The sequence below is a fragment of the Ambystoma mexicanum genome, chromosome 2q (assembly GCF_040938575.1).
Source record: "Ambystoma mexicanum isolate Mex_15411 chromosome 2q, UKY_AmexF1_1, whole genome shotgun sequence".
In the NCBI taxonomy this organism is placed as follows: Eukaryota; Metazoa; Chordata; class Amphibia; order Caudata; family Ambystomatidae; genus Ambystoma; species Ambystoma mexicanum.
The window spans coordinates 442563416-442590553 of NC_090924.1; the positions used below are offsets into that span (position 1 = coordinate 442563416).

The window sequence follows — 27138 nt, forward strand, 5'->3', positions numbered from 1 at the left end:
GTGTTTGGCCAAAGGGTGGGTTGGGCTTGTATTACTGCTTCTGCCCCTGTAGTGAAAAATCAAAAGGTTGGCACCCATGAAACCAGTTTAATTTCCTAAAAACTGCAGTCAGGGCAACAGAAGCATTTATTTGTGATTTACCAGTTCAACAAACATAACAGCTTTATAAATATAACCTGTGATAAAGCACAAAGCAAGGGGCACACAAATTACAGAGTATCTGTGTGGTGCTCCAACAAAAAAACAAAACAAAATTTCTAAGAAAACTAGCGAATACATGTTTCAGCAGCATTTTTGAGTTTGGAAATGACTTTATCCTATGAACATGTAAAATGCACATTTGAACAACAATAAGGAGCCGGATATCATACAAGACCGGCAATGCATACTTCTGTCCCTGCTCGCCTTCTCTCCCCTGCGGCCCACCAGGGTGGGGGCGCAAAGGGACCGGCATTGCAGTGATCCAGCCCCCCTACACACCACCTCCCCCCACACTGTCACCTTCATGGGTCCACAGGGGATACCCCCTCTACCCGAGAGGTGGGGATTGAGCCGAGAAGCGGCATGACTTACCAGGCAAGAAAGTGCTGGCAGCAGTAACAGGAAAGCATCAATGCAGGCCAGACGCACGATCCAAATGCAGGAAAGCACGCACCCAGGCTCCGTTTGTTTCCTGTTTCGTGGTGATGCCCCCATCTTGTCACACTGAGCATGCAAAAAAACGAATATTTGTTTTTGCCATCCTGGATTGCACACCCCCGGGGGAGTTGGGCGGAGGAAAGGTTGCGTCCCACAGATTGAAGACCTCTGCCTACAGAATGGTTAGTTTTAAGGCAAAATATTCAATAGTTATCTTGCTTGCAAGACTACGTAGGAGTCTGCATTTTCACTGTATACTAGCAAGAACATGCAGGCATCTAGTCAGTGAGACAACACAGGGAAATGAAGGAATTTGGTCCAAAGACAGACAACGGAAGAAATGCTGGAATCAAGAAAGACATCTTGTGGTACAGGCGCTGTCCAGCAAAGCTCAATGCACTGCCCTTAAGGATTTAAAGAACTTCCGGGAATGTTCAAATCAGAACCCCTCACTTCGTAAAGGCAGTAAAGTCTCCAAAATCATGGCAAGGGAACTTCATGCCATAGCGCTCCCACACCCTGCCGTCGAGGATGCTGCTCTTCTCCCAGAGGCCCGGGCTGCCAACGCATTCATTCCACGCTCTGGTGTCAGCATATATATCACCATCAGCTCGGCAGTCCCGCAGGTATCAAAGCACGCACGAGCCTGTGAAGAAAATTAAGAAAGCATGAGGCTGTGGTAAAAATTGGGATTGACATGGGGCTTAATGTCCAACTGGGCGAGTTCACTGCTAGTGAAACAGTGAAAGCCTTATTGCGCAGATAAGCCTGAAGAAAGAGCGTATACACTGTATATATTAATACAGCAAAAAGACTCTGCCACTTGGAGGTGGAAAACACGCAAGTAAACGTGCGCGAACAATAAATACAACTTGCTGAGAGCCGAACTTACATAAAAACATCTACCCTGAATTCCCTCGGAGTGCGCTGCACGGTCATACATCACTTTCTGTTTGGGGCGGGGCGGGGCGCAGCGAGAGGGGGGGTGGGAACACAATTTACCAGCCGCTGTTGCTGCAACCAAAATCAATAGGAAAAACAAACCCACCGGCACCTAACTATACCTGCCGGTGCATGGCATGCAGTCGTCTTTCCTCCATGATTTTCATCCTAAGCACGTAAACGTCCTACGTGAAACGTCAGGACGACTTAAAGGTATTTCAGAAACACGTGCTATACGTCGTGTTTCTGAAAGCCATTTCAGAAAGTGTCGGCAAACTTTTAAATAAGCACACAATGCTACCGGGTCTCATATGGACTTTAACTGTGTATTCCAATTGATAATGAAAGCAACATACGGGCTCACTTTATCAAACGCTCCTTTTTACTTTCCGGGCAGCATCGGGTGAGTGCATGAGATCCAGATCTTGTAGTTTAGTTTATATACATTTCTTTGAACATCCATCACATTAGATCGTTCTCGCCTTTCTTGTTATATTGGTAAGAGGAGCCCTTCTGCAACCTCTGGAAATGCACGTTGAAGTTGGAATTCGTTGTATGCTTGTACTCCTCTCATAAAACTTGTAAGTACGTAACTTTCTAAACATCTATTTTTGAAATAACACAGGGCAGCCTGTTGTTGGTATTGTAGACACAGTAGCTGCCCCGAAGCCTATTTGCGGTATAGTTCAGGCTCTGGAATAGACGCTGTAACTGCTGTGCAGCTACTACCTGCGCCGGCTAATGATTGTAGACGTAGACTGTCTCCGGTGCCTACTCTGAAAATAATGATTTCCCACGGCTAATGGGTGCAGTGCAGATCCGGTACTTTATCTTGTTCTAATGACCCTTCTGTGGATAATAACTGCAAGGCACAATACCTGCTCTGGAGATAATGACTTTCGATACAGTACGTACCTGCTCTTCAGGTACACCCGACAATACCTTCCCTGGGGCACATAATTCCAGACACAGTACTGGATCTGGGGTACCGATTCCAGACACAGTACCTGCCATGGAACTAATGACACTTGATACAGTACCTGCTAATCCGTTACATGTGACATAATACCTGCCCTGGGGCTTAGAACCAAAAACACAACACGTGCTCTGTGAGAATGATGGCATGCACAGTACGTACTATGGGGCAACGATTCGAGTCTGTCTGCTCTGGAGCTAACGGTATTTAACGCAATACCTCCTCCTGAGCAAATCTGGTCTTAATGACTGCAGAAACAGTGAATTTCATTAGAGGTGCACTTTTAAAATCACTGTGGGGGTGGGGAGGACACATTTCCCTGTGCCTATTTGGAACGCGTCCAGGGGGATATAAAATGTTTGGTAAGGTCACTTCTGATCCTCATGCAATGAGTGAGTGAATGATGTGTGTGAATAAGCGAGTGAATGTTGAGTCAAAGAATGTGTGTGCATGTGTTTGTGCTGGGCCAGATAGCTGATTTTGGCTGGTGAGGGCAGCACAGTTGTTTTTTTAAAATGTATTTTATTGGCTTTTTCAACAGTAAGAACACATGGCACACAGTCCTGTCCCCTCTCCCCCTCCGAGTCCATAAACTCTGTAGATGGCTCACGGTCCCAAGATTCTGTGAGTGACCTGCTCTCTCGTCAGACAGTGTACGCTCCCTTGCACCGTCTGAGAACCCCCGGCCATAGTCCTCGCCTCCCCTAAAAACTTCAGCCATATCTCCTCCCAACTTCCTGTCAAGGCGCCCGCCCCAAGTGGAGCAAGTACTCACACCAGCCCCTGCAATCTAATTTTCCTCCGGCACCATGCGGACTGTGAGTGCCGCTGCAGGTGATGCAGGACAATGTCCCAGCCCGAGAGAAACCTTTGGTGATCCCTTTGAATAAAATAGGTCAACCACTACAGTGCCACAAAGTTCCAGATTTTACTAACCCATTTGTGTTTTGTGGAGGCAGCTTTTTGTTTCTATTTGTGTGCCGCCACAAGCGTTGCCGCCACTATCAGGGTGGCTTATGTCTTTCTTTGAGCTTTTGAGGGTAGATTTTCCAGAACGTCGCCCATTCCCAGGATGGCCATCCCTATGTTGTCCGACATCTAAAAATACTAATTATTGCTGCACGGATCATGTCCCAATAAGGCTATGGGCATTCCCACAGATATGCTTCCACAATCCCAGTTCCCCACATCCCCTCCAGCAGAGCGCTGGTGCAGTTGGGTAGAATGTATGTACTTTTTCAGGGATGAGATGCCATTAGACTATTAACTTAACCCGCATCTCCTGAATCTGGATGGGCGGCGTGAGCTTGGTGGATATCTGCCCATAACTGAGTCCAAAGTTCCGCCTCCAGCGGCTGCCTCACTGCAGTTTCCAACTGCTTCATATAGTGCCATGCCTGGCTCATTGCCCCTTCTGCTATAATCCCATATAACGCTCCTCCCAAATGCCTCCCCCTTTGTCCGTCGTTACAAACTGTTCAAAGGGTGTGAGATCCCTGGTGGCCTCTGACCTGACCATTGGGTTCGTAAGCCAGTGCCTCCAGGAGAGTAGTGATACCTCTCCCCCCTAATCTAGCACAACATCCTGCTTGAACTGTGCAAAGGATTTAATGTTCTGACCTGAGAACATGTCACGCAGTTTGTAGCACCCTGCCACCTCCCACCCATTGAAGACGCCCCTTTCCATACCTGGTGCGAACTGGGGATTTCTCAAAAGTGAAGTCAGCGGGGAGTGGGAAAGTGGTCAAGTTCACCTTCCGCACCAGCTCATCCTAAGATTCCCCCACTAGGGCCCCTATCCTGCTACAGTACATTTTTACAGATCTATCCCCCTTGCGTCACCACAACAACTTCTCCAGCGGCAAGCCCACCACCACTTTGTTCATTCGACACCAGACCTTCCTGAATTCGCCCCTGAACCAATCCTGGATTGCTCTGATTTGAGCTGCAAGTCAATGGAGGCGGAAGTTTGGCACTCCCAGCCCATCCTTGCTTCTGGGGGAGACATTAGCATCTGCATAGCTACCCTGGGTCTCATGTGTTTTTGAAGGGTTCTGAAGAAACGTTGGGGAACCTCCACTGGCAGGGCCGTGAAATAGTACAGTATTTCTGGCAAAATCACAATTTTAAAGGGCATTTATCCTCCACTTACAGGATATTGATAAGGGCACCCGTTCCGCCAGCAGCCAGTGCAGCTTTTCCACTAAAGGCGGGTAGTTAACACGGTAAAGAGCACCCAGAGAACCAGTAATCTGGACCCCCAAATATCTAATGCCGCTTTCCGCCCATCTATAGGGCACTATAACCTGCAATTACTGAACCTTTTCTGTGGGAGGGGCGGGGGGGGTCAAGATTAATAACTCTGACTTGTGGGCATTTATTTTTAACCGTGCCCCCTACCCAAAGAGAAGAAGTTCCTGCGAGATCCTTGGGAATTATCTTTCTGGTTCTGTGATCAAGAGGAGCATGTCATCAGCAAATGCTGCGACTCTATGCTCTTCGCCCCCAAAGGCAATCCTCCTAATATCCGGGCAGGCCCTATTGCTGGCTAAGAGCCGCTCCAGGTGGATGGTGTATAAGAGAGGGCAACCCTGCTTAGTGCCTTGTGAGACCTTGATCCTCTGGGAAAGTTGCCTGTTGATTGCCACGCGCAAGGAGGGAGTTCGGTAGTTAGCTCTTACCATTGAAAGGAATTTAAAACCGAATCCCATAATCTCCATGATATGGAAGAGGAATGGCCATTCTCGGCATCCATTGCTAGTATAAGTGCAGGGGTTCTAGATTTATTAACTTTTTCAATCAGATGGCAGACCCGCCAAATGGTATCTGAGGTCTGCCTATGTCTAATAAATCCGGACTGGTCGGGATGAATCAGTTTGAGGAAGAGCTTATCCAAGCGTGACCCCAGAACCTTCGTGTAGATCTTTGTGTCTAGATGGCAGACGAACCGCATAATGACATCCTTACCCGGCTTGGGGAGCAGAACAACCTTGGCTTCTTCCATTGTCTGGGTGTTACACCCTGCCCCCGCCCCGCCCCCCTAAAAGAGTTGAAGAGCTGGATTAAGTGCAGTATCAGTGCCTCCTATGAAGGATTTGTAGAAACACGCTGGGAAGCTGCCCGGGCCCATGGCCTTTCCCGATGGCAAGGCAACAATAGCTGCTTTTACTTAGTCGGGAGTAGTGTCTCCCTCAAGTTCTGCCCCCACCACCCCGTTATTTGCCATTTCAGCAATTTATTTGTTTAAGTTTAGCTTCCAGTCCCTCTGGCACTTCCATCGCAATGAGCTCACCCCTCAATGTAGCCTTAAACGCATCCCTCACCACCTGGTTGCATACAACCTGTGTTGCGTTAAGTGCAAAGTAATCCAAAATTGTATTATTTATGTCCTCACATAGGACTCCATCTTAAGGATGTGGCTAGGGAATTTCCACCACCATAGGCCTGGTTGTTCTGACCCATATTTAAGGTAATCGTTATGGTCCGCAAGGGCGATCACTCTATCCCTGCGACCCTACCAATAGTGACCTCGGAATGCAGGCGTAATGTATCCTTGAGAAGGATCTATGAACGTGGGAATAAAATGTGTAGGCCTCCCCATCCCGTCTCAGTTTCCTCCAGCCATCTACCAACGCCAATTGGGCCATGTGTTGCACAACACATGGCCCCCCTTTCTTCCAATGTGCGTTGGATTGGAACAGATGGCGGTACCCCTTGATTTTTAGCTTATGCTTGTCCCACCTCCGAACGTGCGTTTCTTGGAGGGCTACAATTCCCGACATCCCCCGCCCCAAGAACTGTTCCACCTTCCGTCTCTTAACCGGGAATTAAGCCCCCAACCTCTCCTCCCCTCTCTGGCGTGCTCAACCAGCCTTTAGCTCCCCCGGACCCTCCATCTCTGCAATTGAGCCCTTGTAACAACCCAGAGTAAACCTGTGCCGGTCCCCCTAGACCCATGTAGATAAATCAAGACATCCTGTAACACCCACCTCCCCCCGGTACCTTGCCCCTAACTATCTCCCACAGGCAGGCTGCATCATTCCTACAACATTCCTTCCTGTAAGCCCCCTTTTCCCTCAGCTTGGCGCTCCTGTGTCGATGGGCGTGCGGGTACTTTCCACTCCTGCTCCCTCCTTTGGGGTGGGGGAGGTTTAACCTGGCCCCTTATGCCCCGTTTCTTTTAGCCCCTTGTCGAAAACTTCGTCCACTGCCACATTTTCCTCTTGAGTGGTTCTCTCACCGGTCTTTGATCTTGCCTTGGTGACCCTTCATCCTCAATCTTCAGGACCTTCATACCTTCCTTGCAGGTGGTGACCCGATGCTGTCTCCCTTCACATTCAAACAGAAGTGCAAAGGGAAAGGTCCATATATAGCTTATGTCCACCCGCAGTAAAGCGCACATCACCGGGCCCGTCATCCTATGCTTCACCAGGGTGGTCTGGGCTAGGTCCTGGAATAGCTGAAGTTCCGAGCCATTGTAGCTGATTGATCTGGCCCTCCTGGCAGCTGCCAGCGCCTTCTCCTTCTGCCCATACTTGTGCAAGCCCACCACTACATCTCTGAGTCTAGCCCCTGGCTCTCCCCTCTTTGACCCCACTCTGTGTATGGGGTCAAGCTCTATCCTCGACCAGTCTTCCACCTCCAGCAGGTCCGCGAACACTTGCTACGCCATCGTGCATAGATCCTTGTCCGCCACCTCCTCAGCGAGGCCTTTTATTCGGAAGTTTGATCTTCTCGAGCGGTTTTCAAAGTCTTCGCTCTGGGTCTCGAGGTTATGTGTGACCCTTATAATTGCTCTATCAGCTCGTCGATCTTCCTTGTGTCCTCTGTGACCTCTTGTATGGCATTCTTCCGCTGTGTCGGTCTGCTCCTCTAGATTCATTCTGTCCCCCTTCACCTCTTGCAATGATTGGGACAGTTCCGATCGCATCATGCTCAACTGCGATTGAATGGTGTTCGCTATCTTGTCCCCAAAATCCTGAAAGCATCGGCGAAGGATCTCTGGGTGACCACTTTATCTTTTGTGGTGCCTGCCAGCGCCCCCAAATCCTCTCCTGCCCCAAGCCTCTGATCTCCCCCAGCTGGTACCTCGCTGCAGATTGGCTTTCTGTGGTTTATTCATCGACTTGGGAGCAGCTTTCATGTCTTTCCCCTTGTTTTTGGACACAGTGCATAGGCAGGTCTGAGGGGAGGGAGCCCTGGCCCCCCTCTTCTCCCTGATATCGTATTGCACCCTTTGGACCTCTTCTGGACACTGTATCAGCTTCCTCCGTCTGCCCTTTTGTGGGTCCACCCTTAACCGTACCAGAGGTCTGGGGGTGGAAACTGCCCTCTAACTGTGCGCAGGTTAGCCACTGTTTGTCCTCCTCCTTGGGTTTCAGATGATCACTCTGCCCTGAGCCCGCCCAAATGGCCTTTCCCTTATTATTTCTTGTCCGCAGTTTGCATGTCCTTCCCCTTGTTTTTGGAAATAGTGCATAGGCAGGTCTGATGGGGGAGCCCTGCCCCCTTCTTCTCCCTGATATCGTGTTGCACACTTCGGATCTCTTCTGGCAACTAACTTTTTTCAGGGCGTAGGAACCTCCTCCCTCTGCTGCTTTTTTCGGTCCGCCCTTTACCGCGCGGGTGGGTTGGAACTCCGCTGTGCACAGGTGAACCCTCTATTCGGCCTCAGGATTGGCCCGGGGAGGCCAGAGCCCCACCGGGCTATGCATGGTGTGCCTTTTGCTTCCTTGGCTCCCTTGCTGTGCTTCTAGATGGGGGGGTGCACTGGCTAAGGCACAATATGCAGCTCCAAAATGTACCTCAAATGGGCCTGCAGCAGCCCCGGCTATAACACCACAGGGCCTCCCCTGGTCCTCTCTGCAAAGTGCTTTCTTCAAAGTTTGTTATAACAAGGGGGTTGTCCTACCCTCTATGAATCAAAGGAGTGCACAAAATACATCAAGTCCACACTGGTTTTTAGACCCTTTTGGGTGCCCATACAACTGGGGCAACCGTTGTTGGAAACAACATGCTTGCTGCTGACAAACACATATCTCAAACTCATGTGAAAGTTTCAGCTTTTAATTATTAGTTAGCTGATGCTTTTCCTTTTTGCAAAGTATTTACATTTTTATATATACATAACAGTACATGATGACCGTTGTGGAAAACAAATGCATAGTTATGTTAGAAATTCAGTGTAACATATTTGCAGATGACATAAGGTGTAAATCATCCACTTATACATTTGACAGACAACTTGCTTGTAAGTGGAGTATCCCATGTGATTAGGTACAGAAAACACAGGATGAAAGTGCAAATGAAGGAGACGTTGATAGTAGGTCCCCTATGCCCGGCTAAAGTCTGACCTCATATTTGGTCTACGTCTGGGTAAGATGTTAGGAATGAGAGTGCAGCACTAAATACAGCCCATGAAGATACTGGGTCTATGTGCTGCTGACGTTTCGGCAGAATAGATGGAAGCCTTCTTCTGGGGCCAAAAAAGTCAGAAAACTCTGTGTTTAGAAAAACAAAAATGGTAGAAAAATAGGAGAACAGTATTAAAACAGCAGCAGGGTGCTGAAGCGGGTCATACAGGTGTATCTAATACATAAAAAACAGGTCCTAAATGGTTCCAGAAGAACACTCCTCACCACTGGTCGTGCTTCGAGTGGGAGCAGATGAACACAAGAGGTTTCATCGTAGGGCAGAAGAAGAAACAGCAATCGCCAATGTGGACACTGGTTGTGAGGGCGGCCGAAGTATGGGCGGGCGGCCCGTGGGGATCAGGCAACAGAGCCCTAGTAATCAGTGCGAGGTCCGGCTGGATTTGGATTGTTACGAACCTGGGGTGCACAAAGAGAGGGGGAGAACACTAAGGTCATAAGGTGACCATGGGGGCAGGGTAAAACAAGCCAACTGTGCAAGAACATTAACCATGGTGGTGGTATTGAATGTACCTGGAGGTAACTGAAGAGATGAGCCCAATACTGGAGGAGGGCTGGCGCAAAGTGAGCCAGAAGTGAAGTCATCAAAGCTGAGTGGCTCATGTATATTTTCCGTCTAGTTCGCCCTGGGTGGAAAATATTGAGAAAAAAGAGGAAAAGGGTTTATGGGTGCAGAGCCTGAAAGCCAGAAGGAATGTTGTAAAAAGTTGGATGCCGTCCGGCATTCAAGAGTAGGTAGGAGGCATACCTGCAAAAGTCGAAGCAAACTGGAGCAGGACCGGCGTCTGGTAATGGCGCCTGTGCTCGCTCTGTGAAAACGAGCTGCATATGTGCGCTGTCGTACGGGACTTTACTGCGCATGCGCAAGAAGGTAGTGTCTCGTTGGCATTGGATGGGAGGAAGTGTCTCGCGACATCAATGCGCGGGCTCAGGAGAGTAGTGGCTGGCTGCTGTGGCAGCTCCACGGGACCATCGGAAAAGGTCGTGGGAGCAGGACTGAGTGGGTAAGCCGTGAGACCTGCCGTACAGTGTGGAAAAGGGGAGCACGCGAGGTCAGTGCATCCGAAGCAAAGGTGGGCGGGTAAGATGTCATTGCCTGGGGTGAAAGGCCGGAAGTGGCTTGTAACAATGAAACGGAATCGGCAGCGACCCGTAAGAAGTAAAGTGGGCCGCAAGCAAACGAAGTATGACAGTGCTTGTGATTTGGAGGGCGAGGTGGGGAGGATAGATCAGCCTCGCCGGATAAAGAGTCAGTGTGTGCAACGGACGCTCAAGGACTTGGGGAGGGGGGCAACCGATCAGGTACAGGGTTAAAGAGTGCCAGGCACCCATGTCAAACACTCTATGTGAAACAAAGTGATCAGCAATTACATCATTGTAAATGCATGAGTCGAACACAAGTAAAAATTTGTATCCATGCAAAACGATCTATGTGAAACAGTGAGATCGGCAATAACATCATTGCCAATGCAGAAGTCGGACATAAATCACAAATTATAATAATGGACATACAGGAGTTAGAAGCAGGTCAAGGACACAAACTGGCATTTATCTGCAACTGAAAACATTATGACTATTGACCCCTATAGGATACAAATGCATTGGTATTGGAATGGTAGAAGAATTATATAAATGCAAATGCAGGAGTCAGAAGCAACTTAGGACACGTAAGAGCATGTATCTGTAACAAAAGACATTATGATTACTATCCCGTCTGGTATGAAATTACGTTGTTACTGGAATACTAGACTACACAAGTGCGGGCTTAACAATTGTGCATGAGTGGACCAGTATTGTGAGGTTGGTCTAAGTCGCAGTAAAGAACATGTGGCTGAGTCTTAGGTTCAGGGAAGGCGACTCAAACGTTCCATCATGTTCGAGTAGTGCTAGGCAATGTAATATGTATGTGGGTGTCCTCATGGGTAGAAGGCGCTCAGCACCAGCGGGAGGTAAATGACACGTCTGGTGGGTCTGAGGAGATCCAAGGGGGGACTCGGGTGTAAAATAGTTGGAAAAATGTGGTGTTGAACGGTCCCGGTTGGGCCTCATTGAGGCCAGTGGTGGTGGATTTGAGTTTGTGCATCCACCATGCTTCTTTGAAATTCAGGGCGTTGGTAATGTTGGTTTTATTCTGGACTTTGTCCACCACCCACCAGGAGAAGGAATCTGGCAAATGATGGTATTCATTGAAATGCTGGACCAGAGGAGCAGTGAGGGTTTTACAGCGTATCCTCGATCTGTGTTCACTGATACGCTTGTGAACGGGTCTTGAGGTTTGACCTACATAACGTAGGCCGCAAGGGCATTGAATAAGATAGATGACATTGGTGGATTTGCAGTTGGAAAAGTGTCTGATTTCCACTCTTTGCCCTCAATCATAAAGGATTTCAGTTTCTTGGTTTGTCTACACCCCGTGCATTGACCGCACGGGTGGTGTCCATTGATCTCTCTCATATCCCAAAGCGTGAAGCGAGCCGGGATTTTGTAGGTCTTGGCACTGGTTAGCAATTCTTTTAGGTTTTTGGACCTCCTAAGTGCCATGCGTGGTTTGGGGTCAGCTGGAAGATTGAGTTGAACAAGAGGCCAACATTTTTTGATGAGAGATTTGAGTTTGGAAGTGGTGGGTCAGAAGTTGGTGACACAAGTCAGAATGTTCTCGGGAATGGCAGTGTGGGCTTTGGGTGTCAAGAGGGCCTCTCTAGGTGTGAATCTTGCTCTTTTCTGGGTGTTTTATGTATTTCTTGGGGTATCCTCTTGACATCAATTTTTGCTGTAGGTCTGTAGAGTGTTTTTGAAAATCAAAGTTTGGGCAGGGGCCCTCCCGCCGTGCTCCCCCCACTCGTCACTGTCACTCTGCTGAAAGCTGGTGATCACTGCCTGCATTGGCCAGCCTCTGCCTGCTTGCACCCTTTCCTTGGGCCAGGGCGCACGCTGACCTGTGATGGTTCTCCCCCAAGGTGGCCAGGGGAGTGAGTCAAGCCTTCCTGCCTCTTGACTTTCTCTGTGCAGCCCCTCCCGGGCCTCTTGGCTGCTCTGGGTGCTCTCCTCCGCTGCTCAGCTCTCAGCAGTGGGCTACGGGTATGGCCCCTCCGGATCATCCTGATTTCTCAGGTGAGACGCTGCTTCTCCGGCTCGGAAGCAGATCGGTCCAGCTTCGATCTTACCTGTGCCGCTTGGCAGCAGGGGAGCCCCCAGTCTGCGAATCCAGCCCCATTGAGCCTCCAATATCACAGGCAGCTCCTTCCTGGCGGGCTCCTCTGCTGTCGCCATCAGCTGGTTTACGCTACCTCGCCTCGCAGTCACACTGGGTAGTCGGCTGCCCGGGTCCCCCCAAGTGGTTCTTCTTGCTTACGGTCTGCAAGTGTGTCTCTCAGCTCGGCCTGCACCAGCCGTGGGTGCCGTGCCTCTACACCTCAGAAAACACAGAGGAAGGCCGCACACACGCCTCTACTGAAGTCTCCCAGCGATCCGGGCTGCTGCACTGCACCACCGCAGCCTACATCAATAAATCCCTGTCTGGGGAAAGCTCTTTTAATCTATCTTTATTGTCTTTGGCCCCGTGGTTGAGAGCTCCATGATCACGCTGCTCTCCCCTCGATGGCCATCTTGGAATCCCAATCACGGTGCACTTTTTAATGGGTTTCTATCATAAATGCCAGTTCAGAATGCTGTTGATTTTTTAGAAAGGGTGATATGTGCTTTTATGTGGCTGCACTGGCATTTTGGGGTACCCAGTCCAGTCATTCTTCGCTGTGGCATGACTTTTTTTATTTTTTTTTATTTTAATTCTTTTACTGGGATTCTATGGCAAAGCAATCATGATAAGTAGTATTATTGGTCTAGACTGGCATTTAGGTCAGCCAGTCAAGCCATGACTTACTGATGAGCATTATTACCCATCTAGACTCACCTGCATTGTGCAGCCAGTTTGGACATGTTTTCTTGTTGTGACAAGACATTTTTAAAGGCAAAGCCAACAGGAGTGTGTGCCAGAGCCATGGTGGGCATGTTTTCTCATTGCATCATTAATGGCATTATGCACAAAGCAAACATGAATACTGTGTGAGTGAATATATGTGAATACTGGCATATATTGGTTCAGTCAGCATGGAAATGTATTGATTGTGAGGGTGCTGGGTGCCTGCTTTTGACTGGGATGGCCAAGGATTCTCATCCAGGGGGTGCATGCTATTTTTAGGCCTCTGGCTTCCGCTTTGGCCCAATATAGTCTCAAGCTTTACCCTTGCCACATTGAGGGTCAATCAGCACAAGTGCAACTAAGCAAAAGCTGAATGACAATCTGTATTAGTCTGCATATCATCCTACAAACTGATGTTCTGAAGTAATCCGTTTCATTGCGATGCTGTTGAAGTAATCAGCAGGTCATCCCAGAATCATCCCCAAATCTTCAGGGACAAACCTGCAATCTCTTGAAGTGATCATCCTAAAATCATCAGGAACAAACGTTTTCTAAAATGGGGATGATGATCATCCTAAGCTCAACCCCAAATCATCACCCACCGTACTGAGACATTTGCTGATGACTTAAAACAGCGTGACGATGTCTGATGTGGGAGTTACTTCTTAGTGTAGTTCGATGATCATCAGATGACTCCAGGATGGTTACAAATCCTCCTTTTAGACCAGGGTTGATTGCTGATCAGATGACTACTCGGACGAGGCTTCCACATCCGGACCCATTCACCAAATCTTCTTGACCAACTGCTTGTCTTATAGAAGCTATACATACACCCCCTCCACCACAATTCCTACTTGCAGTATTTCAATTGAATCATAGGCCACTCCTACACTGAGGGTGGTATGGGAGGCTAGTACTTTGACGTGGAAGAGTAGGACTAGGAGGATTTAAGATTACTGTTAAGTTATGTGATCATTACGTCTGTGCCCCCCTTCCTCTGGCCAGTACATGCCTATAAAGGCACCAATTTATCCATGGTGGGGCCTATGACAACAAACCATACGGACACCAGAGAATGCTGCTGCACCCTGCAAACACTGTTTATTAATCAGACATTATGACTCGATGCACCCTGGAATGCAAGAAACCTGTACCAAATGACGTTGCCGTTTGGTAGAGCGCTGCTGAACTTTTTCTGGAAGTCCTAATAGCCTCGGCATAAGCCATTGTAATGACGGACCTGATCCATCTGCTGAGAGGTGCCTCTGAGGCCTTTTACCCTGCTTCTGCGTGCCCAAAAGTGATCAGAAGATTATCTTTTCCTGATGGTCTCAGGAGGATAGCTCACAAGCAACACGCTCGCCTTGGAAGCAAGACGACGCGGAGCAACACAGGTTCGATCCCCGGGTCCGTGCTTAGAAGCCTCTGGGTATTAAGCTTGTTAACCAATTACAATTTCAGTTGATTCTGTCCTTTTCAGGTATTCCAATTCAGTGCCCCATACAACAATATAATGCCAGGCCTCATCTGTGGAGGAAGGATCCTGATGGACTAATGGAAAAAAGTACGGAATTTTGCATGTGTAATTTCAATACCACCTTTGTAAAATGATGGTATCAGACTAGAGCATAAGATAAGGGTGAGAACATATCAGAGCATCTGTCATCCGATCTCGGAGCTGAAGTGATTGCAATTAGAGCGGTCGCCTCTAGAGTAAAAACATAATGTCAATAGAGTAGTTAGATTCGATGAGAGGAAACATAAGAGATGACAGAAGCCGTTGTAGATTACATGGAGTTGTGGCTGTTTGTGATGGAGGGCTACAAGCCGAGCTCTTGAGCAACTTCCCTATCTCCTGATCCCCTCCTCCTTTTGCTGCTCAGTGTTCCATATTGCTCTTACTGCTGGCCACTGTGGTCTGAGAGATGACACTGTCAACCCACCCCAAATAAACTGAAGGACGTAGTACAGGATTCTGAGACCTCGCTCCTCTCATAGCAAAATTAGAGCAATACCTCTCATAATTTTGAAGAGTACCCGGGCACTTGCACTTTTTAAGAGATATTGCTACCAGACCGTATATACCAAGATTCCTCAACCCCGCCCCTCCTGTCAACTTCCAGACCACCCAATGAATTGCGTTTGTATCCCAGTTCCCGGGATGGGACTTCAGAGGCTGGTACTGGGATGGAATGCGCCGTGCCTGAGCAACTGCTGTTGTGGAGTTCTGGAAACCAACCATTCCTAGGCCAGTAAGGGGCAATCCGTATAACTTCCACTTGCCTGGTCTTGATCCTCAATTCCTTGGGAATGGCAGGAATAGGGACGGAAAACATAGAAGAGCCCATTGGGCCACTGCAAACTCAGGGCATCTACTCTCCACACTCACTTAGATGGAAATCTGGAGCAAAATGTCCCCAGCTGTGCCATCTCTTCAGAAGTGCAGAAATCCAGAATCGGGTTCTCAAATCCGTGACGTTCCTCGTCCCGAAAACATGTTTCGGTGAAGGCAGAGTTCTAGAGCGTTCCCCCTGTGGCGATTTATGTAAGCCTCTGCTGAGGAGTGGTCTGTCCTGATCAGCACTGGCCGGTTGGATAGCAGAACTGAGAAGGCTCTCTAGACCCTACCAATGGCCTGCAATTTGATGAGTGATCCGCCTGCCCACGGTCCTATCTTTCTTGATGAATTAAGGTAAGTGCTGGCAGTTGCCCCCCAACCTCAAATTGCTGCCATCGGTATCCTGGTTGGAGCGTCCAGGCTTACACCCCTCAGAAGATTGGAACTCTGCAATCACCACTAGAGATTCCTCCTCAAGTGTCCCAAGACTGGAATGTATGCCCACCGGACTCCCAATATGAAATATATCTGAGAGCAAATCTGCTTGCTTCTGCATTTCAGAGGATAGGCGCACAATCCCACCCCATAAGTGTCTTTGTTCGGTTTCTTAAACCTATTTAATATTCTGCCATGTAAGAGCCATAAGTAGTTGCTCTTGGATTGTTTTTAAAAAAAATAAGCCTGTGCACAGGCCTTTTCAAATGCTGAATTAGTCTTTTTTTATCCACAGAGAGGTGGACTGCTGCCTTAAGGACTGCCCCACCTGACTCGATCGAATTGAATCCACCTTGATTGACTCCAGGAGATTATTTTCCTCACCTGGATATTCTTTTTCTCGCCTTTGAAAGGATACAACTTGCCATAAATCTTGGCATCTGTATGTGCTGTGGGCCTTTCCATTCCTCCATCTTATCGGAAATCAAAGGAATTTTAATCTTGGAGAAACTGTTTGTATTGGTGAATCCTAGGGTCCAGGGCGGGTTCAAACGTGGTGGGTCAACACAGCTCATGGACTCTGAGACCTGCTAGGGCGCTTTATCCTCCACCTACATATCCAAATACTTCCCCTTCATGTCTGGATCTTCCTCTGTAGAAGAAGAAGAAGAAGAGGAGGAGGAGGAAGTGGCGGTGCTTGATGAACGTGTAGAAAAGGAGTTGGTAGAAGGGTCCCTCCTCTTTTTCCTAGCTGCCGTCTGACCCCACAGGACCTGCCTAACAATATGTCTGAACTCTCTCCTTGACATCTTCTAATGCCTCTTCACTTTGCCCTCCTTCTGAGCCTTATGCCCTTTCATTTTATGGGATTGGGAATCCACAGAAGAAAGGCCCTCATTCTCTTCAGCAAACTTCCTTTTCTTCTTTGTGAGGGAGCTCGTACTGCCATTTCTATTGCACTAGCAAACGCACAGAACTAGGCATGTTATAACTAAGCCAGCAAAACGCACGTATTTTCAGTAGGTTCTGATGCTTTCATCCCAAGATGGCCTCTACCTTTTAATCAAAGAGGACAGCCATAGTGGGACTGAAGGGCCCCTTTGTTCCCTGGAGCCCAAACCGCTTCACACCACCAGAGTAAACTAGCTCCTCGTCTTCTGGCTGACTATCCTGCGTACTTAGCACCTACTTCCATTGAAGCATGGGGTCACTTCCTGGTCTCTGCACACTGCTTCTAGAGTCTGGCTTCCCTATACCTTCTGCCAGACTAATTGCATTCCTATTTACTTCTCAACCTGCTCTCATTGCACCAGAGGAGAGACAGGAGCCCGCCTCTCCTCCTTGCGAGCTTGCCTTTTAGCAGGAACACAGAAGGAGGGAACTGGAGCCTTTGCTACCGGAAACCCAGCAGTTAGAGTATGTTGAGTAAAAACAGGTAGGCAATTTGCTCACGCTGCCCTGTGCAAAGGGAAGGACGTTTTATAACTGGGGATTGTGGGTAAAATGGAGGTATTCAAGCTCCTGGAGATGATGGGGCGGCACTAGGATATTTGGGGAATGCGTTCTGTTGTGGGGGCGGAGCCTCATAGTTAAGTACTGAGACGAGGAAGAGTAACATGAAGCAAATGCCATATTATAAAACGGCATTATTTGTGCGTGTGGACATAAAACAGGCCTATAATACTGCGAGTATACGACAGGAAATTAAGGATGTACTAAAAAGGATGGCAACAGAGAATGACAGAATAGAATGCAAAGTGACAATAATAAGGAAAATTGTGTCATGCAGCCGGAACCATGAGACAGATCGCATAGATGTTTGACACAGTTACTTGTAAGAGGAAGAGTAACTGGAATTACAGTTGTGTTTCATATAATACGGGTGAATGCCAGAATAGAAAGTGCATGCCCAAAGCTGTAATTCCAATTGTTCTCAATCTTAGAACCTGTCTTTTTACTTGGGGAGTTACCTGTTCCAAAGATATTTGATATTTCTCAGTGTTGTCTGCATGCCGATTTTAAATTTCCTTGCAATTCTAGATAGTTTGCTCCTCTTGTCTTCTCTCGTCATTCCTTTCACTATGTCCCATAACATGGTGATATCTGTGCTTTTTTGGGTTTTCCACATTATAGGCTTTAACGCAATCTTAATGCTTATTGCATGGCCGGTTTTATTTATAAACCATTTACTTTGTTTTCAGCCTTGTGTGGCTTTAGGATGTCTTAACTGACTTAAAACGGGAGTGTTGTCTTTTTTTAAAAAAATACTGTCAAATAAGTATATGGGAAACAATGTGAATCTGCTGCACTAACGGAAGCAGTGTCACGCACTCCATTTGTACCGAATGTTAGCACACTAGTTGCTTGTTAAAACTCTTTGAGAGCGCTTCAGTTCCTTGAAACAGATCTTTGATTGGAAGTTATTTAAGAAGAGGCTATTCAAGACCAGTGCCTTTCCAATGCTGTAGCTCCTCTAGACACTTTAAGAGCCCATAGCGTACGAGAAGCATTAAAAACCATACACTTATTAGTTCTTTTAGGGCATGGATTGTAGGAATGCTTTGAAATTCACTCTGATTATTACGATAGATTGTCAACCGATTCCTGGTCTGTTTTTGGCTGAAGAAAAGAAACCCTTTGTTATGTATCCTGTGTTACTTTAGAAGGTGGTCACTTCAATGTAGATTTGGCCTTAACCAATGGCAAAGTCAGAGAAGAAGTAAACATAAAAAACAACAAAAATCACTGCGAAGTCCTTGCGCACTAACGCGCAAGTCTGCTATATTACCAGTCTCTTCTTTCATTGCATGTTCAAATTTATCTCGTGTACTTTTGAAATTCCTAAACACCAATATTCTGCTCCTAATGCATTAGGTTTTCATCCAAATCTAACCAGACACATGTCTCAACTACTTGGAAACTTTTAAAGGCTTTTTATGGCAGCCTCCACATCTTCAGTTATTATGAAATTTCTTGGATTCCTTATTGATGTCTCAATATATCTGTATTTACATTGTTACCCTTTTTTAACTTTGTTTCATTTCAATTAGTGTTGGAGCTCTGTTTTTAAGAACCATTCTTGTCGGGCAGATGCGACATGTAAATTACTATTCCATCAATCTTAAATTATAGGGCAGCGGTCACTGCTCTATAGTTAGATGAGTAGTCGGTTCCATAGGAAATTGAAAAAATTAATTGCTAATAACTTTTGACTCATGTAACGGATTTGGCTGCTATTGTGCAGGCGATTTTGTATGAAGACACTAAAGGGAAATTTGGGAGTTGGAGGTGGACTAGGGACAGAGTTTGCAGCACAAAGATTTCCCATACCCTCACGTATTGAAGGAATAATTGCTGCTATCCGACTTCACAGATGAAACTGCATCACAGAAGCAATGAGTGTTGGGGGTAATGAGAGAGGGCCGGGGAGGTGAGGAGGCCACAAGGCGAGTGGGGGGAGCAGGCACAGATGAGGGAGGAACTTGGTGAGTGCCTTGTAGGGCAAAAAGGCATTTTGGTGTTAAACAGAAATGGACGATAGAATGGGCATGGCCAAAGGCCATGGCTAATAAGCAGGGAGTGATTTAAAAAAAATACAGTGGGCACGGTCGAAGGCCTTGCTCAGTGGCCAGTTAGTGTTTTAAAATATACAATGGACACGGCCAAAGGCTGCACAACCGAAAAATATACAGTGGGCTTGGCCACTGGCAGTGGCGCTGAAAAATATACAGTGGGCTCGGCTAAAGGTGCCAAAAATATACAGTGGTCATAAAAAAGATCGTAGAACAAAACCTTGAAATTCAATGAAAAAAAGCTTAGTTGAAGTGTAGTTAAGGTGAGTAAACATAATGTGCATTGGGAAACTCGGGACCAGCTTAACTCAGTGTTCCTGTTCCTTAACCAAAGAGCACATATATATTATAAGAGAATTAATTTACAATGCCATACAAAATGGCATTGAGGGGGAGATCAATGAGCTGCATTTCAAGGGTTTTGTTACGTTCAGTTTACTCACCATATATATATTATTATCCTGTTCGGCTCTGACATTCTGCATGGTTTCTCTGGGGCGCACCGCACACAGTGAGTGTGACTTGGAACCACAGAGAAAAGAGAGAGCTAATGGAGACCACTATGAGCGCCATCTGATGATGATCCAAAAAGGTAATCTGTACATGTCGTGGTTGTTGTAAACATCATGGCTGCCTAATCTGTCAAAATGTATTAAATTAAAAATCTCTGGAGTGCACACTGAGTAATTGTTCAAACAAAAGACTTAGGTGTAAATACAGTGGTAATACACCAAACATGTGAGAGATGTCTCAACGATCAGCAAGTTATTATTTTTGATTTATAAGTAAGTGAGTAGGGAAGAGCCTGTTATTACTCTGGACTGGTCATTTTTCACTAACCCGAAGGGTATGGAACAGCCTCAGAGCAATTTTTACTAAAATCCTTTTCTATATCATAATCTTTGCTTTATTTGCAAATTGTCATAAGAACAATTGCATTAAAGTATACACAGTACTATTGAAATATTAAAAAATGCTAGATTGTTATATAAAGATAGTGTGTACAATATTGAATGAAGTAAAAAAAACATCATGATTATAGCACCATAAAGAAAAATGCGGGGCGGGGGTGTGTGTGTGTGTGTGTGTCCTATTCTGAAACCGGTTTGGGCCATAGACGGTCTGTGTGCCTTAATAAAACTATATGAAGTGCCTAGTGTAAGGGGCTAATGGCTACTGCCACTCTTTACATTCTAAATGAAAATGGCTTAAAAGATATCTATATTTTGATCATACTTGAAATGAATCAATTTATAATCATCCGTGTCATTAAATGTTATGTAATAACTTAAATAGCAGTGTTGGCTGTATGTTGACTTTGTTGAGTATATTGATTGAGATTGTCTGATTGCAATTGTTCTGTTTTTATCTTTTGTATGTTTTTTAAAAAAACAAACGCAATGAAAAAGAAAATCTAAAGATGCATACAATACACAAAGTAATAAAAATTGCAACAGTGACGTGTTTATATAGATGAGAGTTATCCTGAGTAAGACTCGGACACAGAGGTATACTATTGATTGCTATAAATCTTTATTTAAAAAATGGGTTGGAGAAAAGCCCATCTTTCCCTAACTCTCTGAGGGGTTTTCCCTACCTCAACAAAACTAACTACGTTCTCTGTCAAGATGGATGAAGGGGATTTGGCCGAATCCATGTTTTCGAAAGAGTGAAGTGACCACATTATTTTATTTTTTTACTGCGGGGGAGACCACCCGCATCCTCCCCTTCTTCCCCCTAACTTTATTAATATCCCTTACCGACACTTCTACGGTATTGTGGCAAGATGTCCAAAGTAAGTCTTCTGTCCTATATCCAAAACCCTATGCTGACGCTCCCACGCTAAATCTATCATAAATTGCTAAAGGCGTAATGTTCTCTAGCTGCTACTTGCAGCTGTAGTTCACAAGTTAAAAAAGTTGCAAAAGGTGTCAAATAAACAACCAACATTTTCAGCATCATTGGAAGGGGGTTGCCTTCCCCCTAAGTTTCTTAATTCTTTCACAGTCTCCTAAGCACCAAGAGAGTGTTCTCCTCTCCACCTTTCTACCACTTTCAAATCTATGGTAAGGATTTTGTTTTGGAATTGCCTTTCTTCTCCTTACACTCTCTTCCTTTCACAGGACTTGTTTCTCTTGCCCGGGGTTTCACACATTTCCATGGTTTGTTTACTTTTTCCTCTAGTGGTTTACAAGCTTAACCAAAAATGCAGAGAAAGTATTTCTGTCCTCTTGGTCTTTCAACTACTTTTAAATATTTGGAAATTGCATTGTGGAGAGATTATCCTCTCTTGGTAGAAAGGGTTTCTCTCTCCAAATTCACAACAAAAGAAGGATACCAAGAAGTTTCTCCTTCCCTGTTTGGTATTTTCAATCCTTCATAAGACTTGCTTTCTTGCCTTGTTTGTATTCAACACAGTTGACTCATAAACAAAAGGGGCCCGGTGTACTCTCCTGCCAGGAGTTTATCAGACTTATTTATTTTCTTTATTTGGGTGCAGGTCCCAGACTCTCATGCAAGGTACATGGTATACTCTGCAGCCAGGACTTTGCCAATGTTGTAACACTCTCGTATGTTTATATTCTTTTTCATTAGAGTATTGGGCATTTATCCACCTTTCATGCACAACTTAATGTGCTTGCCAGGTTCCCCCAGCTCCCCTGCTTGGGTTCTCCCGTGCTTTCCAATTACTTTCAATTGGCGTGCGTTGCAGGCCTCAAAGCGCGCCGGTGCCCCAATCTCCCTGTGTGGACTCGCCGGTCTCTCCTGGCTGCTTCAGCGGTCTGCGCCTTGCCAAGCTGTCAGCTTTGTCTTCTGGGCAGCATCGCGTAGGCTCCCAGTCCTCACACTGCATCGGCTCTTCCAGTAGAGTGTCTCTTGCTCCTTAGCTTCTGTGCAGCGGACCTCCAGTTTCAGAGCCTCCTCTTCTATCTCCTCTCACCTGCTCTCCGGTCTGCTCAGTGTCCCTCCGACCGTCCTTGTATATGTTGCTCTTACATCTTGCCAGCAATTGGTCAGATGTTCGGAAACAACTAGCCTGCACTGTGTAGTTCTCGGTGGGTGTGATGTTTCATTACTCAGGCACCCTTCCTTGTCCCAGGAGTCCCATAGGTAAAAGTATGTTTTTGTCTATGGTTTTTAACAGGAAGTTCCAGATTACAACATGCCATACATAGATGGGAAGGCAATGACTGATGGCTATTATCCCTCACAAGTGGGGTATGACAGGTCTTCTAGTGAGCCATCTTCATCACAACCGAGGTTGATCGCCCCATGTGGTCCTCCTGCAGGGAGCCACCCCCAGAGTTAGAGTGGGGTAACCTCCGCCCTTCCCTGTCCACATGGGGAAGACGCTCCCCCACGGTCTAGTGACGACTTGGCCAGATTCGTCACATAGCATACAAAATGAATTTCCTATTCTGAAACGTTTTGTGCAATAGATGATCTTTGCACCTGAATAAAGCAATTCCTCCTCCATGCTCTCAGGAAAAAAACAGACTGCATACATCACTCATCCGAATATGATTTTTGTGCCGGTCTCCGGCCATGTTTTCTTAGACCGTTCCTTACATTTGTGCGTAAATCATTACCAACAGAAGTTTAAAGGATTTTTTTGTAACCTGGTTGCACGCAATTGTGACAGGGTGGCCGACACAAATAACCACTCGGACTCTGTATATATGGCTAAGGGTGTTTATTGAACTTCAGACAGACTGGTTAATGGATTTGGTTATTTCTGGTGTCTTCCGGGGTATGTGGTTTTGTCACTAGGTCCGTCCATCTCTGACCATACTCCCTAACCCAGCCGTCCATAACAGGGTGTCTGTAGCTATCTGTCTTTTTTTCTTTCTAGGGCTAATGAATTTCTCCCCAAGCATAACCCAAAAAGTTTTGAGCAGTAAATCTTCCGTAAAGCTCTGAAGACTGGGCTATTCACCTGAACAGGTCCTCCCTCACCTGTTTCTTGACACTCAGTACTTTCTCCTACTGTTTCTCTACTCACAGTGTAACCGGTTGCAACAATGCCATGATGCCCTTGGACGCTTTACAAATGTAAAAAATGTATAAATCCAGCAGGTCCCATGAAGGGCCCCTATGTTAAAAGACCCAATCGCATCCTCGTCCAAATGGTCTACACGATCAATGCTCCTATATTAACGCAGGGTGCCTTGGAAATAGGAGACTCACTCCAAAATAAAACAACCAATTAGATGCAGCGTGTACATGGCATTTATTCATTATACACAAGGATATTCCAATGGCAATTTGCTACCTAGCTCGATACCATACAAGTTCCTTTTGGGAGATCACCCAAGTTTTAATTATGAACTACATGTTCCGGGAGGGTGAATCTAATCCAGATATTGTTCATATACATAGAAGCTCTTTATAGGTGAATTATCTCGGGCTAGAGCGCCAGCACGATGGTTTAACAGAGCTTGCTTAAAATAGGAGTTGATTACTTATTCATTAGTTTAATCGATGTACCATAATATCTGTACATTTGCTTTGGATTGTGGGTTGGAGATACCAATGTGGTCGATTTTCCTTTTCATTCATCATTTTAACTATTTGTTATAAGCACGTATTATGCCTAATTATAGCTAGTGGAACATAAAATAAATGAAACTGGAAGAGAAATGCTAACATTACATTTATTGGTTGATTCGCTTAAAGGATAGTTCCGGGACTTTTTTTTTATTGTCCCTACGGGTCGGCCATGTGTTTGTAAGCATAAATCGGTAGATCGTAGGAAACTTTCCTATGGACCTTACCCGACTTTTCGCCCATTATCGCACTCGAAATCAGCCTCCATTTTGTGATAATCCTATCATTTCGCCCCATCGACCTGGCTCACCTGCCTTTGCGGCACTAAATCAAATCCCCCGCCCCTGAAACAGACTTTATCAAAACATTCATATTCCCCGCCTCTATCCGTGACGTGACTGAGCTGCGTAGGCAAACGCGCCCAGGCGTCTTCTACGCGACTCCACACAGACCCCAGAAATCAACACAGATCAGCTCACAATACAGCGCACCACAATTCGGAATATGAAACTGTACTTTGAAATCAAACCGCAAGATTGTAAATGTGGTAAAGTACATTTATTTGACATCAAATGTTTAGAGAATATTCAGCGATTTGCATTTTTATTTGCTCATGTTCCAAAAAGTTCGTATTGAGGAACGCGATGGTCCTTTGCTGTACACAGGGTCTTAGAGCATCTCACAATACAGCGCCACAATTCGGAATGTGAAACCGTGGTTTAAAAGCAAACGGCAAGATTGTACATTTGGCAAAGTACATTTATTGGACATCAAATGTTTAGAGAATATTCAGCGATTTGCATTTTTCTTTGCTCTCGATCCAAATTAGTTCGTCTTGAGGGAAGCGATGTTCGTGTGCAGTACACAGGGTGTTGGTTTACGATAAAAATAAGCTCTTCGGTCGCACTGCTAATCGCATGGCTGTTCCAACAACGAGGCACTAGGCCACCACAACGGTAGGTATGTTGCATCTAACCGTTAGTACCGCGTAAGGGCATACTTGTACTTGGCGATCGTCCCATAAAATGGTCAGGGTGGTAACGTTGTTCACGCGGAGAAGCAACTGGCGGCTGTAGAAGCCGTCCGCCGGTGTCTGGTACTCGTGACACAGACAGTAGTGAATGATGTACCTAAAAACATAAAAAATGAAATTAGTCTCACCATCAGATCCTTATTAAAATTATTCATTTCATAGCGAGGACAGCGCTACTGGGTGTACACAAGTGTTTAAAGGCGTGGCGAGGCATGGAGGGGGGGGGGAGTGGAGTACAAGGTAAGTAGCATAAAATAATAAATAAATAGGGCCAGCTGGTGGCAAGTGCAAGGTAAGTGCAGAACAAGTGCTGGGAAGGGGGGGCTGTAGGATACTGAGACAGTCCCCCAGTGCAGGGGTTGACAGGGAGGCAGTGCAGGTGGAGAGTGGAAGGGCCCAGGACCGAGGTCGCAGACAGTGGACCAGTTGTAGCAGGGGAGAGGGAGAGAGAAAGCAGAAGCAAAGAGGAAGGTTTTGAGGTACTTCAGTAAAAGCAGATGTTTCTCCTCAAGATAGTGCGCGGTAGAAAACAATATGCCACATAGAACGAACAAGTACAACTGAACCCGTCTTTAAAGCCACTGTATAGTAATGAAATTGCGGTATAAACTCATCAAAAGTTACTTACATTATATTTGCATTTTCCATTGTGTCTCTGTGTAGGGCAGACCCGAAACACCACTCCTTCTTTGCCGACGTTACTTCTTCTAATGAACGTGGCTCATCGTTTCGTTTATGAAATTTTATTCATTATCTTTTCTTAGTCTTTCGGGATGGTCCCGGCCTGTCAAGGTCAAATCACAACAGAACCTTATACTGGGTCGTGGGCCGTTCCGCCACCCGAGCAAAACATCAAAGCAGCTGACCTTCACTTTGAGCGAGCACACATTTCTAGTTTGGGCCTGCAACATGAGGAGACTCGAGAGAACAGACAATCAAATTACAATCATTTAAACCGTGATGTGTATTTCTCAATGAGCTCTGCTTTAGGTGGACATGGAACAGAGGCAATGTTGGGTGGCAATGCAGTTGTCCCCTGCATAGGTTCGTTCACCACTCCATGTATGTGCCTATCGAGGACATCTACGATAAGTCTCTCAATAAACTCATATTGCATATCCTCAAACACTGGTTTGATCACCCATTGTTTACTTCTTTTAGTGAAGGCCTTATTGTAGCGAAGCGTCCCTAAAGTTCCGGTCGTCCTACTTTGTTGACGGCCAACATTATGGTTATGTGCCAAGACCGCTAGAAGAGTCCGATTTATCATGCCTTCCATGCCAAAATGCAATCTTTTGGGCCTGTACTTTAGGCACATATTGTGGAACACCTCCAAATCTCCTGTGTGGCAGAATTCCGTGAGTCCCCTCAAATCTCTTGTTATAGTTTTATCAAATACAATCTTTTCAATGGCCTTGTGAGTGGGTGATGAAGGAATCAACCACTTCTTCTTCCGTGCCTCCTCTGTGGACAAATGGCCATGTTCACATTTGTGGAAATGTTCATTTGTCGACCATCGATGTACGTTGCTACAGTGCAACATTACTGACCGCCATTTTTCCAGTAGAATTTCCAACGACCCTTCACATGTTTTTGAGCTCCACCAAAGATGGTTGCTGATTGACTTGGACCACTGTGAAATACCTTGCATATCTTTTTTTTTTCCTGCAGCCGACAATTTTTTATTGATTGTTTTTGCAAGATGCCATACGTCAAATTGGTGATTTATATTTTTGTACTCTTCTCTCATTGTCTTGGCAATTGAAACGTGTCTGTCCGTGGCTATCAGGTCGATCACCATTCCCCGCGATTGTAGTTCTTGCAATGATGCTACAAAGCCAACTTTCTCCATGGCCACTGAGGATGTACTTTGTGACACCTGCACGACCACCAAACTCACAATTTTCTTACTTTCCATGTCCTGAAAGTGGTAGGTGCAGTACTTGGCTGAAAATCCTGGGCTGTCGCACTGTCCATCACCGGCTAGCCTGAAGCGTTTGCCCGCGAATGTACTTTCCATTGACATTTTTTCCATTCTCCAAGCTTCGCTGATGGCTGGAAATAGATAATCGGTTTGGTATTTGTAGAACTGAGTTTTCGCAATGAAATGGATTCCCACAAACTGAAAGAAATACTGTAACTTTTTAAAACTTGAACCACTAAAAAGTGCGGCCGCTGCAGAAAGTAGATTGCCTGCTGGCAGTTGCCCCAGCATGGGTTGTGCAGACCATGCGAACGGATGATATTGTGTACAGGTGGCATGTATTTTAAGGTTAGTGCCTCGAAATGCACGAGTCACATTAAT

The 27138-nt window shown here is 46.1% G+C and overlaps 1 protein-coding gene across 3 annotated transcripts in view; it reads left to right on the forward strand.

Moving 5' to 3' along the window:
- Positions 1–1818: 1818 nt before the first annotated feature.
- ABT1 (activator of basal transcription 1) overlaps positions 1819–27138 on the forward strand; it is a 107733-nt gene continuing 82413 nt past the window's right edge. Inside the window, exon 1 of one of the 3 annotated variants that reach the window (XM_069647496.1) lies at positions 1819–1984. The gene's annotated coding sequence lies outside the window, so the exon portion shown is untranslated. Of the gene's footprint in view, positions 2167–27138 lie in introns of all 3 variants that reach the window. The other 2 variants (XM_069647497.1, XM_069647498.1) reach the window with 2 other exon arrangements.